The sequence below is a fragment of the Anabrus simplex genome, chromosome 9 (assembly GCF_040414725.1).
Source record: "Anabrus simplex isolate iqAnaSimp1 chromosome 9, ASM4041472v1, whole genome shotgun sequence".
In the NCBI taxonomy this organism is placed as follows: Eukaryota; Metazoa; Arthropoda; class Insecta; order Orthoptera; family Tettigoniidae; genus Anabrus; species Anabrus simplex.
In genome coordinates, this window is record NC_090273.1 from 101,837,647 (window position 1) to 101,855,872 (window position 18,226).

Genomic DNA, 18,226 nt, shown 5'->3' on the forward strand with positions numbered 1-18,226 from the left:
TATACGTGCCAGTAAATCTACACGAGGCTCCTTCAAATAGGCCTACCACCGGACCCGGCCAGGATCGAACTTGCCAAAGTGGGGCTCAGAAGGCCAGCGCTCTACCATCTGAGCTACTCAGCCCGGCTAAACCAAAAGTAAATCACTATTTAAGTCCTGGATATCATTCATACAGTCGATCATTTTCTATCAACTTAAAAAGAGATCCACTCCATATCCCGGTAGAACGTAGGAAGCTTGCATGACGCTGCATAACTAGTCAAGGGTACATAAGAAGCAGTACAAGGTAAATCATTGGAAGTAACTCTAAGAGTGAAAATTAACCGTGGACTGGTTGCAGCACGAGAATGACAGACAACTTTGACCAGATAACCTGCTATCGTAATAATTACTAGCCGTGAGAAGGTTACGCTACAATATAACGGTACAACACTATTCCTTTTTTATCTGCGTTTTACACACAGAGCCTCTAGGAAGAGAAATATCAGCACTTACAGACCTGAACTAAACTCCAGATTAAACACGCTGACACTACAGTTATTAGCAAGATTAATTATTGGAAGATGTCTGCTGTTTCTGGTTAGCACCGTCACCCGGTTTTCTCGGTGGGTCAGTCGCCGTGTCCGAATAAAGGTCGATTCATACATCTACGGGACGTGACGGTGCTTTCTGACGTAACTTTTTCACTTCTGTTCTCACACGTCAGTTCCGTTCACAAAACTCGGTAGTAAAATGTCCAATATCAAACTATCAAGGTTAGCTATAATCTTGGATGAAAAGGAGGAAAAAATAGGATTAACCCGCTGATTATTTACATGTAAACGCACAAGATTAAAAAGAGAATTTTAAGAACTTGATGGAATACTGAATAAATGAACAGAAACACATTCAGTAAGTTACTGAAGGAAAAGGGAACGTTTAGTTGCAAAGGAGGATATTTTCTGGAGACCTGTAATTGTACCGAATAAAAGACTGCCAGTATACCTATGCTAGGTCTATTTAATAATACTAAAAATGTTACTTTACATTACATCCCACTAACTACTTTTGCGGTTTTCGGAGACGCCGAGATGCCGGAATTTCGTTCCACAGGAGTTACTGTACATGTCAGTTCATCTACAGACACGAGGCTGACGTATTTGAGTACCATCAAATACCACCGGACTGAGCCAGGATCGAACCTGCCAATTTGGGGTCAGAAGACCAGCGCTTCAACCGTCGAGCCACTCAGCCCGGCTAAGTATATTTAAATTATATTAAAATAAAGTAGGTACGTCACTGAAACGAATAAGATTCTTCTTCTTCTTCTTCTTCTTTATCTCTTTACCCTCCAGCGTCGGTTTTTCCCTCGGACTCACCGAGGGATCCCACCTCTACTGCCTCAAAGGCTGTGTCCTGGAGCTTCAGACACTCGGTCGGGGATACAACTGGGGAGGATGACCACTAACTCGCCCACGCGGCCTCACCTGCTATGCTGAACAGGGGCCCTGAGGGGGGATGGGAAGATTGGAAGGGATCGACAAGGAAGAGGGGAGGAAGCGGCTGTGGCATTTGCCTAGAGGAGAAGTAGGAAACCACGGAAAACAACTTCCAGGATGGCTGAGGTGGGAATCGAACCCACCTCTACTCAACTGACCTCCAGAGGCTGAGTGGACCCCGTTCCAGCCCTCGTACCACTTTTCAACTTTCGTGACAGAGCCGGGAATCGAACCCGGGCCTCCGGGGGTGACAGCTAATCACACTAACCACTACACCACAGAGGCGGCCGAATAAGATTCGTGTTTATAAAAAGACAAGATGAATGTACACAAGTCCAATATTTTTGTAAAAATGCAAACGTAAAATTAATGGGGAAAATCGTAAAAATGTATCTGAAACAACAGGGAAAAAAAGAAATCATGAATGTTCTTGGATATTGAAGTAGTTGTCATGTTACAGAACTGAATTCTACCCAAATTCTGCTATACATGTATAGGTAACCACAGCACTGGAAGAAAAAAGAGAAGCAGGAAGATCGAAATCATGTCCGTGAAAACAAGAAAATACCGTTGGCGAGCGAATACATTTTGCCGTCACCAGAAGTTCATTTACAAGGCGACGATATTTAATTTTGTCGGAAGATGGCACCGCGTATCGGAGATGCATGAATTGACCTTAACCCTGCAATACCCACGTCAAAATAGGGAACCTGAGTTATCACATGGGGTGTTGACAGACCCCCATAATTTCCAGGTATTTAAGATTTCTAAAATAAAACGTAGACTTGTGCAAATATATTATATTATTATATCGCTTACATTCTGCTACAATACAAGTACAACATAACATAGTTCAGAAAAATGCACATTCATTCGCTATCACTTTCCATCTCATGGCTGGCTTTCAAACAATCATCACATATTGTTTTCATGTGCTTCACGCACGTTTTTCTGTAACATTTGCAACAATATGTCTTGGTTTTTACATCTTTCATTCTTGATTTAGAAACAATTTATTTTGGTGAAACGATCCCAGCTGTTTCAGTGCTAAGTGTAAGCAGTTAAAAAAAGTGTTTATAAACAGAGTCTAATTGAAATAACTAATAACAGGGTATCTTGTAAAAAAGCAGAACCAATAGGCAATGTAACTTCAGTAAGTAACGCAATTTCTTACCTAATACTAATATGATGTGCTGAATGAGAAATGTTGCGTCTGTTACCACGTGGGGATCTACCAGACTCCCAGCTGGAATTTATTGCCAATGCGCTTTGAACACGTCAACAATGGACAATGACAAGACAAGGACTGTTGAGTCACGCTATTACAGGAAGCTACCTAGAGTCACAGCTCTACTGCCAACTTTTGAACGGTAATACACAATGAATGCTGTTCCTCACATAGTGGTACTAATCACGGGCAATGCTCAAACACAATGTGTTCCTCATAGTGGTTCTAATCACACGCAACGTAGACCTGGTGTGTCTCATATAGTGGTACTACTCATGGGTAAGACAGACCCATTCTAAATACGGGGAAACCAATACAATTTAGTGTAGCGCACAGCACCTACTCACACACTGACATTAGTGTATGTAGTCCAGCGCGGCCGCTCCCCCGCCTCGGTGGGATGCACACGATGGTACTAATCACAGGCAACATCCAGACCCATGGTGCTCCTCACATAATGGTGCTAATTGCACGTAACGTCGACCAATGGCGTTCCTCACGTAATGGTACTAATCACAAGTAATCTCATGGTTCGAATTTCATCATCCCTTGATCGCCCCTTTTAGTCGCCTCTTGCGGCAGACAGGGGATACCGTGAGTGTATTCTTCACCTGCGGTCTCCACTCACAGGTTCTTTTTTTTTTTTTTTTTTTTTTTTTTTTTGTAGTTAATGATTCGATTGGTCAATCTTGGTGGTGCATTCACGTCACGTGTCCATAAAAGGTGATCATTCTTTTCCGGATGGCACTCATTGGCTGAATGGTCAGCTTTGAGGCCTTCGGTTCAAAGGGTCCCGAGCTCGATTCCCGACCAGGTTGGGGATTTAAGTCGCGTCCGATTAATTCTTCTGGCTGGGGGATTGGGTGTTTGGGTTTGTCCCAACACTTTCCTCTTCATATTCCGACAACGTACTACACTACCAACTACCACAGAAACACGCGATAGTGATGACATCCCTCCATATAAGTTTGGCGTCAGGAAGTGCATCCGGCCGTAAAACAGTGCCAAATCCACTTGTTCGACACAGTTCGCACCCGCGAAGCCACAACGTGTGGAAAAAGCAGATGGAGTCGGTTATCTTATCTTCTCCACATCGGTGTGTAGGATATAATAGAATACTCCCACCCACTATAGTTCCGGATCGCCTGGAACATTAATTCTTCCTGACGCCAACCTTACCGTTTATGAAGGGACGTACTATCTGCGCACTTTTTAGCGATAGATTTACACTCTGGTGCTGAATCGGTCGACTTCGGTTATCTTCGAGATTCGTATTGGCAACCTTTGAAACACAAACTAAGAATTCTTATCATCGCTGTGCGACATCTGGCGTACACTTTAAGTACTCGTATTGTTGTTGTTTACATAGCAAAGCCAAACTATAGAATTCATGCTAGAAACACGTATCGCATCGGGAAATGTTATATAGTATTATATATATTGTGTGTGACACAGTTGTTGGCGTAAGATAATAAAGGTTTAGAAAATTCATATCGATCGATCGTATTATCGATTCAATTCGGATTTCATTTTCATTCAGCTGGCAGTACTATCGGAACCGGCAGTGCTCCCTTCTTACTCCTCAACCGAGTACAAAAATCTATCACAAAAAAGTGCGCGTACTATAATCACTATTGCATGTTTCTGTGGTGGTTGGTAGCGCAGTGCGTTGTCGGGATATGAAGAGGAAAGTGTTGGGAGAAACACAAACACCCAGTCCCGAGCCAGACGAATTAAACATTAGGCTAGAATTAAACCTAATCGCTATTCATATCCAATCTCAAAATTTAGTTTTTAAAATTTTCGCTTTAAAGAGAAATGGAATTCAGAATCCAATTTTCTTCTAATATACGTTCTTGCGTTATTAGAAGAAAATTGGATTCCGAATTCCACTTCTCTTGGCTTTACGTCGCACCGACACATATAGGTCGTATGGCTACGATGGGATAGGAAAGGGCTAGGAGTGGGAAAGAAACGGCCATGGCCTTAATTAAAGTATACCCCAGCATCTGCCTGATATGAACATGGGAAACCACGGAAAACTATCTTCAAGGCTGCCGACGATGGGATTCACAACTCAAATTCAGTCACTTTAAACATAGACACTCTTTGTAAACAGAAAATAATGATCGTTCAACATCAACTGAAACTAGTGGTTAATGTTTGCTTTATATCCCGAGCTCTAAATCAGCACAGTTTATTAGGTTTTCAATGTCTGTTCGCTTGTCTCAGGAACTTATAGGTTTACCAGAAGAAAAAATAGAATTGGCAACGTTTTGAGATATTCAGTCAAAAAAGGACCAAAGTAAGAAACATTTAAGAAACGTAAATATGGACTAGGAAAAGGAATTCAAACCCATGTTAATTCGGTCGGTGGTAGACCGGTTTCAAGACCGTGATTAAATATGTCATGCTGCGTCTTGAAAAAAATCTAGTATTAGTTACTTGAAATAAGGTACTATCTTGATTCCCTATAGTGACCAAGGGGGGAAAACGTGGGGGAGGGCGACTATAGATAAGACCGCACCCAGGAAAACCATCACAGTCAAACCACTCCTACTCAGCTTACTCACAGTCCACGCACTCACCCGACGTCTGTGAGTGCAAGCGTCAATTAAAACAGAATTCGGCTCGGGTTAGAAATATCTTAACCATTAGTCCTTGCAGTTATTGATCATAAACTCCAGTTTACCATTTACTTTATGACGGCACTGGAAATGACGTGTCTGGAATAACAATGGTGAGCAGTGAGAGAGGCGTTTCGGAACTAGTCCAGAGCTCTTGTAAAGGAACCTACCGACAACTTTACAGATTGGTACAACTGTCCACACCTGAACAATAATAATAATAATAATAATAATAATAATTTCGTGTGGCTATTTCTAGCCGAGTGCAGCCCTTGTAAGGCAGACCCTCCGATGAGGGTGGGCGGCATCTGCCTTATGTAGGTAATTGCGTGTTAATGTGGTGGAGGATAGTGTTATGTGTGAGTTGCAGGGATGTTGGGGACAGCACAAACACCCAGTCCCCGGGCCATTGGAATTAACCAACGATGGTTAAAATCCCCGACCAGGCCGGGAATCGAACCCAAGACCCTCTGAACCGAAGGCCAGTACGCTGACCATTCAGCCAACGAGTCGGACACCTGAACAATGATAATACATGAGAAGCATAATAAAATTATGATCCGACCCTCAAGATGTTTTCCCATTTTCACACCAATCAAATGCTGGGGATGTACTATAATTTAAGCCATGGCCGCTACCTTCCCATTCCAGCATTGCGGAAGTACGTGCGGCATCAAAGTACTGATATTAATAAATGTAAGAGCATTTCATAGTGAACACCAATAGCTTCACACCCTCAGACATTGTAGGAAGCAATCGTCATATATTTTTGTATTATTATGTAATAGGCAACGTCATTGTGTTATCTGCAATTTTATTGAAATGGACAGTACTAAGGGATCACAGGTAACATTCGGGAAGAAATGGGAATTAGGCCTATATATTTGCTGGCAGGACCTAGTGTTTACAGTCCATTATGTCTTCTGGTAAAGGCTAGAGCAATTTTGTTACTTTCATTGATCTGTCTCTGTCTTATCCTTGGCTTTGACAATATGAAAGTGACTGAGGTATGAGCGATGTTAGTAATGCCATTCCTTATGCAGCCAGTCCCTGTTATGAGTGGTGTGAAAATGTTGCTCATAGGGCCGGTTGGTGCATGCATTTCAGTGAGCTTGGCAGACTGATATGTGATAGCAACTTCTGACTTGGTGAGGAAAGCAACGGGAAAAGACCTCACTCCTCAGTGATGCCAAGTCCATCTATGACAGCTGATGGCAGAGCTGTTGAGGATCCAACCAGCCTTAGGGCTAAAGACCCAATATACATGAGAAGAGAAACTAACCTAGTATTTAAAATCTGTAGAAAAACAGGAACTATGCAAAGCAATATACAATCAAGCTGACAGGGGAACTTTTCACGATCAATCACTACGTCAAAAGCGTATAGTCGTTGCACCTCGAAATACTGCTATGTGACAATGCTGAGGGGAGAAATACTGACCTGCAATACATTTATTACTTAGAACGATAATTCGTTGATATAGTATTATAGTTCATTCAATACTAAAGCTTAGATGACAGAACCTTTCTGGTCAGAGTTCTAGGCTGAAATATTATCAGTTATCACATAGCGGGTTTTCTAGGCCCAATGTATGCAAAAATGTAACCAGCAGTTAAAACGCACGCCATGTTAGCAAACAATCTTACATTTCGAAAACGAATATGAATCTTACATGAAAAGCCACGGGACCTACGAGGAATCTGTAAAGACGACATTCCATTTCGAAAATGTAACCGAAAATGTAACTTGCACTGACTGGAATATGAATCACGGTCAGCTTGGAGAAAAGTCACTCAGCTATCACGGCCAGATTCATCATGGTAACTGAATACTCCATACATTATAATAATTATGCCGAGCATTTCTAAAGTTGAATGGCACCCTGCATTAAATCCCGTGTTGCCAGGTCTCCCGATATTTTTGCAAAACACAAGGAAACCCAAAAAAAAAAAACCTCCCGAAATTCCTTCTAATCTACATTTAAGGAAAATAAATAATAATGATTAATGGTGCATAATATGTTTGTGCCGAAAAACTCTTTCCTCGTCTCACTGCGTGACGTTTTATCGATATCACTCGTTAGGTACTTCCCTGCATTCATTTTAGGCTCGAATTACGTAATCTCTCCCCTCTTATTGAACTCAAAATTCACGCTTGACTGCATCATTCGAATGGAAATCACCGACCAGCACACAGAATACAAAATCTGTATCCTGTTAAGACTTCAAAATTGGCACACAATTTCTATGCCTGATGAATAACGACATCTACAGGAAGAGTGAGGGAGTAAGACAAGGAGAAGAAGAAGCATAGAATGGCCAGAGGGTAAGGGTGAGCGAAATTGTATATTTTTCTCACAATAACTTCAAATGACTACTGCGTTCTTTTAGTTATGTTATAATATTTCAATGCTCGAGAAACTACAGAAATTTTCATTAAAACTTCCGAAATTTTTACGTACAATCTGCCGATTTTTTATTTGTAGATGATTAAATCGCTACTCAGAAAGCTGGACTAGATGAGGTACTGTAGACGGGCCCTCTTTTTTTTTTTTTTTTGTTTTGTCAGGGACCAGGCGTTCAAAAATCCCTACTGTGGGTTGGGACACAACTCACAAAAAAGGAACAGTCAAAGTCAACCCAAAAATAGATCATTCTGTTAACTCTCGACTATTGTAGTAAGGTGCAAGTCAGAACGTTGACGCACTCACGTAATGGGTTGCGCTTTTCACATTCTTCACATCCAGGACATCCAGTTCAACAACAGCTGGTTCCCTGTTCAACCCCCCTTATGAAGTGAGTCTTCATCCAAGCTCCATAATAACGTCATGCCTATTGACAGTGCGCTCGGGTCTGTTTGACCCATCCTATATCGAGAGTGCTGTATTTTTTTTAAATCATGAAGGTATTTTCTTTTAGAACGCTGTCCTTTATTCCTCCGATAGTGTTTAATTAGTGAAAGTTTTTTTTATGGTGAATGGATATTTCTAGCGACTATGGCGAGTAGTTCGAGAGAATACATGGCTTTCGATGAGGAACAAATTCTTGCTGGTTTAAATGAAACCGATAAAGACATTGACATTAACGGGGACTTATATGATGTTAAAGACAGTGTGGAAGACGGTGAACATTACAGACAGCAAATGAGGAAGCCTCATAATGCAGCCTGTAACGAATTACTTTACGAATGTAAATATTAGCCTACCTTAGTGTCTGTGATGCATTTAATGTACATGAGACTTGCTCTTTTTCACTAGACTATCCATAAATTCTGTACAATTATTTTAATTTCGATTTTTAATTTAACTACACATTCATTTTCTGATAATGTCCGACTCATTGGCTGAATGGTCAGCGCAGAGGCCTTCGGTTCAGAGGGTCCCGGGTTCGATTCCCAGCCGGGTCGGAGATTTGAATCGCGTCTGATTAATTCTTCTGGGGGTTTGTGTTTGTCCCAACACTTTCCTCTTCATATTCAAACAACACACTACACTACCAACTACCACAGAAACACTCAATAGTAATATCATCCCTCCAGATAGAGTTGGCGTCAGGAAGGGCATCCGGCCATAAAACACGGCCAAATCCACATGTGTGATGCAGTTCACACCCGCGACCCCACAGATGTAGGAAAAGCGGAAGATACATTTTCTAATAATATTCTGTGTAAAATCTTCAATTTGACAAAAATGTTTAGTCAGTAGGGGCTGCCTGGCCGAGGCGGTAAAGGCGTACTCAGTTTGCCCGGAAGGACATGGGTTCGAATCCCCGTCAGGAAGTCGTAACATTTAAGAAATGAGATTTCCACTTCCGGAGGTGCATGTGACCCTGAGGTTCACTCAGCCTATACCAAAAATGAGTACCAGGTTAATTCCTGGGGGCAAAGGCGGCCGGGCGTAGAGCTAACCACTCTACCCCCATTAAGTGCCAAGGTTACGAATAGTGGAAGCCTTTACTTTCCACCACCGTCAGGGCCTTCAGGGCCTGTACGGAGATGACTTTGCTTTGCCTTCTTTTTTTTTGTTTAGTCAGTACATGAGGACTTACACAGAAAATAAGATGTTTCCTATTTTGAATATTTGGTTATCATAAGACATTATTCCGGTGTAAAATAAGGCTTTAATGTGCCCAGTAAATAATTAGTAAAAGAACTCATGACATTCAGCTACTAACATTTTGATTAAATATTGGATGGCTTTGACTCGTGCCGTACTGGTTACGTGACCTAAGTCCACTATATCAGCCGAAGGGTTAAAATCGCAATTTCGCCCAAAATCCCCACAGGCTTCATGCCGAAGAATGTAGCAGTTATGTGGCAGTTCACTGAACTTGTATAGTGACATGGATGGTTACAGACGTGTTCTACTCTCCCCTATTTCCAAGAACAGGTAGGAGGGCAGAGTCGGGTATTGTGCGGCTAATCTCGGTACAAGGTCACCGAGTAACGGACAACTTGCACGTTCCTTGAACATAAAAGTCGATGAAATTTGCATCGAGGAACGGAACTCAACCAACTCTTGTTTACAACAGGACTGCGTAAAACGGTACATAATAAGCCCTGTTTAAACAAAAGTCAATATTCAAAACAAAGCAGCAAGATAAATAGAGACGCAACTCGTCCCTGATCATTAATGAAGGGTTTTAAAGGTGCAGCGCCCTTTTTAAAAGTATAGCTATTTTCATAAAATCATTACTACGTAAGTTATGTGGGGGTCCGGCCCCGCGGTGTAGGGGGCAACGCGTCCGCCTGTCACCCCGCGGCCCCGGGTTCGAGTCCCGGCCGGGAGATTGGGTGTTTGTATCGTCCATAACGTTCCTTTCCTCACATTCTACACTTTACACTTCCGCCATTTATAAAATACACGCAAATTCCTCACATATGGTGCAATTAGGAGCAAAAGATCTTTCTAGGTCGACACCCCGAAATAGCATTTAAAAAAAAAAGTTATGTTGGGACATGAAATGAAGCTAAATAAACACAGTTTGTTGCACCTTTTTGTACGGTTACTATATTCAGCCACTTTTCCCCTTCTATTTCATGTTTCAGCACCTTTTCACCCCATATTTATCTGCGTTTTCTTCCTTTCTTGAACAGATTTTTAACATTTTGTTTGATCAGAACTCAACACTAGTAAATAAATATTAAAATATAATTCATGGAAACCACCAGTAATTTATATCCCAGCAAGAATGTCCACTCTGCAGCTGTGAAATCAAATTAAAATTTAAACAATGATGCTGCAACAGTTTAAACTAATTTTAGTTAGTACTGCCATGAATTTAACCGTTCCACCTATCTACTATGTACTCTGGCCGTGTTAGTGTTTTACCAGTTCAGACCAGAGCGTATTTTTTTTTCACAACACAAAATTATGTCGAAAGTTAAGAATGAGGTATGTTTGTTAGGTCAGCAGCCCAGAGGCTGTTTGGATCCTCAAATAGCACCACCAAAGGTTATGCGGTCATAAGGAAACCCCAAAAACCAATGGCAGCACCAAAATGAGGCGTACTAGGCAAGATGAGGAGTGAGGTAGTTTGCCATTGCTTTCCTCACTGGGCCAGAAAGTACTATTCACGACTGACCCTATGAGCAGCACCTTTCATAACACTCAGATGCACTAGTCATGCTCTGAATGTCATTATTCAGCACTACCCATACCCCAGCAACTTCCATATTGTCAAAGCCATGGATATTGACTGGGACTTCGGTGGAAGCTACACTTTACTCTGGCCTGTGCCAAGAGAAGAATGAGGTATGGGGGAAAAACAGTGTAAGAAGTTAGGGACAACCCCGACAGATCTGCTAAAGACAAATTCGAATTAAATTTGAAGAACAATCCATATGTGGAAACCGTTGCAACTTCGATCGAACTCCCTTTACGAGTGCTGACAAGATATGCTCCATTGTATTTTTGCATATGTCGAGGAGTTTCTCGCTATATAAGGATCTACTGAGCTCAAAGCACCAGGGACTAACTGTCAAAAACGTTGCAATATCGTGTATAATCCAATACAACATGCTGATAGACGTTTCTTGTTTACCGCAGTAATTCACGTATCAATAAATTACAAGAATAGCACTATTGCTTAGATATTTAATAAGAAACGCTCACAGTCACAATTTTATGACCGGGGCGAAGCAGTTACAATCTTGAACTCCTCCAATAAACCCTCGAAACGTGCAGTACGACAGGAATATGACCGGTTTGATCTATGGCCACGACGGCAATATCGGATGCATCTTATGACTTCTCGGACTCGCACTCCAAGCAACACCTGGGCAAGGCCGTATGGAGTAATATGCAAGTCTAAAAATTTTGTAACAGAAGGCTAGGCTACATAAAGACCTCCTCAAAGTGTGGTACTCTTCCATGTTTTTACTGACGCTGAATGGCACTGCAAGTGTTATATTGATGCATTAGACCTACTGTATGTCTTGAGAGTACTGTATCTGAGCAGTAGCCATCAGATATACACGCTCCCATAGCACAACTAACATGGAAGCCGAACTCTATGTTATCGTTAATACTACGTGAAGCCTAAAACTGCATCAAATAATTTCTTTGAAGTGCGAGTTCACGAACCTGAGACAGAAAACACCACTCTTAATAATTATATTATATATATGCGAATAAGCCCATTAAGACCATGCAAAATACTTAAGAGGCGTGCGCCTGCCTTCCTCTGTGCCCATATCTCTTTCATACTTTTACTGTGGGCTTCCTTTCTGTCTTCAGACCAGGTTGTTCCGGTCTTCTTCTTTGGTCTTTCCTCTTCGTCAACTTGCCATTTGTGAATTTTGGATCTGAAGATTATCCTGTTTTGGACATCTGCTGGTGTAATTCCTGCCTGTTTCAAATCTGTTTTAATTTCGCCAATCCATTTTATTGTGTCTGTCTTAGCCTTACTCATATTTTCATAGAATTCGCCTATTTGATTGGTAAGTCTGTCTGGATGCATTCGTTGAATATGACCACAGAATCCTGTAATATTTTATTTTATAAAATAATATTATATTATTATTATTGTTATGGTTCCGAAGTTTATGAACTAAAGAAGTACAAAATATGCAAGCAAACATGCCCTAAAAACTAGCTAAATATGACCTAAATATTTTAGGGATAGGCAGCAAGTATTAGAGAGTTACTAACATTAAACGTGTCAAAAAGTGACAAGCGATAATACAGCAGACACACTTAACCATGCAAACTGACAGAGCTACGGTAGGTAGGCGCGCTGAGTTCTCATTCCGTTTTTCCCCCAAAAATATTTTGCTTTTTGGTATCTGTCCGCGTACGTACGTACAGCATCTCTTTCTCGGAATCATGACTTCTAAACCTGCTACTTATCTCTTTCTGGAAAAGAAATTTTAAAAAACATATACTAAGTTACTGTATTTTGAAATCCTGTGTTTGAAAATTGACGCAGATAACATATAGGCCTACCTTGTTAAAAAGGACGCCTAAATTTAAACAACAATGCTCGAAATATAAGCAAATATGACCTTACATCACTAAAATGAGCAAAATATGACAAAAGCAATACAAGTGGCCGAAATATGCATCGATTATGCAGCATAAAATTTCTTTAAACGAGCTCAGGAACCCATCATTCACAGTTTTTTCAGGTTTCGGGTGCAATGACCTCACGAATGAAATATGACTAACTTAACATCCGAACGTTAATAATAATAATAATAATAATAATAATAATAATAATAATAATAATAATAATGGGTTCAAACCCCGATGTCGGCAGTCCTGAAGATGGTTTTCCGCGGTTTCCCATTCTCAAACCTTAAACAAGACCACGGTCGATTCCTTCCCATTCCTGTCTATCGTTGCCACAAGACCTATCTGCGCACTTTTTAGCGATAGATTTGTGTACGGTTTTGAGTGAGGAGGGAGCTCTTCCGGTTCCGTTAGTACTGCCAACTGAATGGAAATGAAATCTGGAATGAATCGATGATATGATCGATCGATATGAATTTTCTAAATCTTTGTTATTTTAAGCCAACAACTGTGCCACCCACACAATAAACATTTCTCGATGCGAATTTTATTCCTAGAGTGAATTCTATAGTTTGGCTTTGCTGTGTAAATAACAACAGTACTAGTACGTAAAGTGTACGCCAGACGTCGCACAACGATGCATAAGCGATTCATAGTTTGCGTTTCAAAGATTGCCAGTACGAATCTCGAAGATTGCCGAGGTCGACCGCTTCAGTGCTAGGGTGTAAATCTATCGCTAAAAAGTGCGCAGATAGTATATGTGTCAGAGCGACGTAAAACAAATTGTAAATAATAATAATAATATGGAACTACTAACATAATTATGCATGTCACGGGATTAATAAACTGCATGTACATCAAAACGTCCGTGGTTCGAATTTCGGCCATTGCATAAGAGTGATTTGGATTCCACACAATACTGGGAGTTGTATGGTTGTGATGCCAATATCAATAATCGCGTAAAACTATCTAAGATAGCGTGCTTGGAATTAAAGAAGTGGTGAGACAGTGAAACCTGTTCATAATGGAAATATTTCATGATCCATGATGAAAATGAAAACCTACAACCTGTTTTCCAGTCTTTGACCGTGTCAGGGATGTAATGAATGAAACTTACATAGGCTGTTATTACAATGGGGTCGCCACTCCCAAGGTGATTTATTAATGAGTGATAAATGCTATGAAATGATAATGGAGAGTGTTGCTGGAATGAAAGATGACAGGGAAAACCGGAGTACCCGGAGAAAAACCTGTCCCGCCTCCGCTCTGTCCAGCACAAATCTCACATGGAGTCACCGGGATTTGAACCACAGTATCCAGCGGTGAGAGGCCGACGCGCTGCCGTCTGAGCCACGGAGGCTCTCATGATCCATGATATTAACGCTAAAATACGGTGGAGTCCGACTAATCCGACGTTCTGCCGGCCCGTTTACTTCGATTAAAGGGGAAACAGGTGAAAAAAAATCGTGAACTGTCTACAAAATTATTATTATTAATAATATTGACACAGTTAATATATAAATTCACTGTAAAATACCACTAAATATTTGAGCATAAAAGGATGTTCATGAAACTCCACAGCCTGTTTCCAGTCATTCGACCGGGTCAGGAAAAGAAAAAAAAAGTAGGTCTATGTTAAAAATACTGGAATTTGTTTTAAAAAGTTTCTTTTAGACTTTTCCTTCCACGCCATCATTTCACGTATTCTCTATATAGAATTAACACATCAGTGGTAGACGTTTCTTCGTTCTCGTGTTTCAATCCAGCTCCAAGGGCTTTGAATCCTTTTTCACAACACACATAAAAAATATAAATTGCCAGTGCAAAGTACATATAAGAAATAAAAACAAAATCGTTCACATTCATTAAGTACACAAAACCACACTGAATCTCTCTTCCGGGAGGAGAACAACTGGCTCCTGCCCGCAATTGGTGGAAGAGAGGGAAAAAAGGTCAATCCGTCGGTCGCAAGAGAAAATTCCTCATAAAACTGTGACTGTAGGGGTTGTGGTGCCAGGTGTCAGGCTTACTGTATTATGTTAACAGATCTATCCGTTTCAATATCTTGGGTGCAATATACTGTAGGTAAATACAGTATTTATAATATCCGCGGATAACCATTCGCGGATATTATTTTGTATATCCGCGCATGGCTCTAGTTATAGAACAGTCTCTATACTCTAAGAGACCCATTATATAGTAAAGCTACTACTGCAGTATTGTGCGAAATCCCAGTATGGCACCGGTGAGGCACAGCGGAATAGGTGATCACTCACTGTCCCCGTTGTTGTTGTTGTTGTTGTTGTGGGATCAACCGGTCGGTTGACATTCAAGAGCGCTTAAAATGGGTGAGAACCGTGTCATTATAGTGAAGCTTCACGAGAACGTCTGGGAATCTCAGTTATTTCTCACTGACCACTATAAATTAAGGGAATGTCAAAGTATCTAATTAATCTTGACGCTCTAAAATTTAAAAAACCTCCGGAGAATTAAATGGCACATACTCCCTGAAAAGTAGAAGACTGAAAATCCGAAATCATAAATCAACTGTGAAAAAAAGAAGCTATAGTAAAGATTGTCGTCTTAAACGGTTGATTGGTCAGCACAGTTCAGAGTACCCCGGGTTCGATTCCCGGTCGAGCCGGAGATTTTTAACCACATATGGTAAATTTCTTTAATACACATCTCTCAAATACACACAACACATCACTCTACCGACCAGTAGCGTAGCCAGGATCGACCGATGGGGTGGTTATAGTCACAACATAATGACAGAACACAATCAAGGTGCTTGTGTGGTGCGCGCATGCAAAACTTGTCATTATAAGGACACTGATGGAGGTGAATTATGCTGATATTCAGATTGCAGTGCACTACAAAATCTTACATTAAAATACAGAACAAGAACAATATGATCAAGGTCAATAGTTTCACAGCTAATGGTATGTTCAGTTTACAATCTAAAACCCAACTTTCGAGGCTTCTTAGAAAATATATCCAACAGATCTGTTGGTTCTACAATTATGCCTTTAAATGTTTATTTTCTTTTTGTAAAATTCCCATGGGAGCGCGCGGGGGGGGGGGGGGGGGTTACGCCCCTGCTACCGACCACCACAGCAACAGGCAATAGTGAATAGATCCCTCCACAAAGGGTTGGTGTCAAGAGGGCATACGGCCGTAAAACTTCAAATCCACATCAAGTACTGGCCCTTGTGGAAAAATCCAGGAAGAAGAAAAACGTCGTTTGTAAGAAGCCTCATCTCACCAAAACAATAAGATAATCAAAATTATCTATGAAAAAGTATGCGACTTCAAAAACAAGGGGAATCTGCTACTGTGCTCCGTAAGTCTCTCGGCGGAAGAGTCCGTGATGTTTCCACCAGTCAGATTTAAAAGCTGTTTCCATCCACGAGTCACGACAGGTTACTTTCAACCCGCGGCATTCCTCTAACGGCTTTTCAGATGACCAGAGCGACTGTTCGAGACCCGGTGAACATATTCACGTTGAAAACGTGCAGCGTGAGAGAGCAGCACCAGAGGCTACAGTACGCCCTAACGTCACCCAACATCCCAACTCGCACTTTCAAAAATACTGATGAATTTCAAAACTCGAACAATCATTAATTGCCAAGGAGATCGACATGTCAAGAAAATTATTTTCTTTAAACTGCCTATCCCTTAACAAATATATTTAGTGAGAAGTACAGTGAAATCAGCTGTTTGCAAGCACTTTCCTAAGGTCAGTTAAAAAGCCTGCACTATGCACTAGAATAATCAGTGCACGAGTGGGGAAAGTCTGTTCCAATCTCATTTGAGACATGTGTATTGTGTACGTTCTACTACGGTAAAAATTCGTAGTGAGCATGATTTATATGTACTTTATGCATTCACTTTTTTAAGAAAAGGAAATGACATTAATGACGATCATTCTTGATGGGGAAACAATATCATTAACATGCCTGACATCTTCGCAAGCTGTTACTCCTGTCACTCATTCTTTATCTTCAATCTCTCATCGCCCTCGTTTACTGCTGAATGCTGATTAAGAATTCCTAACGAATGATACATCAATTCATCTTTGCATTGCGTGCAACTCATGACACGAAAAAAATAAGAACTGATATCGAAATAACACTTCGACATCATATAATTTCAGAGCAGTTTACCTCCCACGAAACATCCATCCCAATGACACTAAGAAGTGGATAAACGGGTACAAACGTGGTTATACTTTGTTCTTGCCCAATCATTTATTGCTTTGTTTGTTCAAGGTCAAGAACTTGAATACTCGATGACATAAAGAGAAGAATGCGTGTGTTGTAATCCCAGCCCGAGATAAGTACTCCAGTAAAAACACCTTGCGGCGAGACCGTCAAGCCCGGTCAAGCTGGATCCGGAAACCTTACTCTGAAGGTCAAAAAATAAAAATGTTGTGTCTGATCAAATTCATTCCTTCAGGCAAGGTACCCTCGTCCGCATTAGCTATGCCATGCCCTCCAATAAGAGAAAATATAGTCGAACTTAATACACAACAAACTACAGAAAAAGGTAAAACAATGACCTGAAGTGACCTTACTGTCAACTTACTGTTCAGTTTCACATATATTTATGAAAATATCCCAGTTACATCAAGCATGCATCTTATTAATTAAAGTGTCTAAAAATCATACAAATAACTATTCTACTTAATAAATAATTTATGCTAACTCCATAAATCGTGGCGGTAAAAATGTACTTACACTATCTGCGGACTCCGATGCCCGTCTCTGACGTTGCACACAAAACAGTGTTACGCTGAAGCCAGCCTGTTCCCCGAAGAAAAATTACACCCACGACCGAGTAACCGCCGATGCTAGAAGTTCACGATCTTCAGCTGATACTTTTCTTCAACACATAACGCCAGTCAAGCAGGCATGAGGTAAGATAAACAGCGTCACAGAAAAGAAATGGCAATCGCAAACACTATTATGACTCAACAAGCAATTTTAAGTCCATCACATGTATCACAAAACACTTCACAAAGCTCCACGTTGATGTACAATCAACATACAACTTTTCCGAACTTGGCTAAACTTTCAAAACATGAGCACGATTCCCGCACGTCACACCACCACAAGTACACAACTTCTGTTGCATCTGCTGCCCCCTTCCAGACTACTATCACGTGGTACAACATCATCGCGCATGCTGGGAAACTACAGCGCTCCCGCGCAGAGTGTCAGAACGTCGAACTACAACTGCAACAAAGTTTTGAAGGACCTTCCCATTCATTAAATTGAACGTAAACGGTTAGAGATGATAACGTAACATGTTTACCTAAGTCCTGGGGGTTCCATTCATTTCAAACCAGTATTACTCGTGCTAGTTGTCTGAAGTATTCTAA

The 18,226-nt window shown here is 40.9% G+C and overlaps 1 protein-coding gene across 7 annotated transcripts in view; it reads right to left on the reverse strand.

The window, feature by feature from the left end:
* LOC136881241 (signal-induced proliferation-associated 1-like protein 2) overlaps positions 1-17,947 on the reverse strand; it is a 697,164-nt gene extending 679,217 nt beyond the window's left edge. For all 7 annotated transcript variants that reach the window (XM_068229252.1, XM_068229258.1, XM_068229256.1 and 4 more), the window contains exon 1: positions 17,583-17,947. The gene's annotated coding sequence lies outside the window, so the exon portion shown is untranslated. The remainder of the gene's footprint in view (positions 1-17,582) is intronic.
* Between the last annotated feature and the right edge of the window lie 279 nt (positions 17,948-18,226).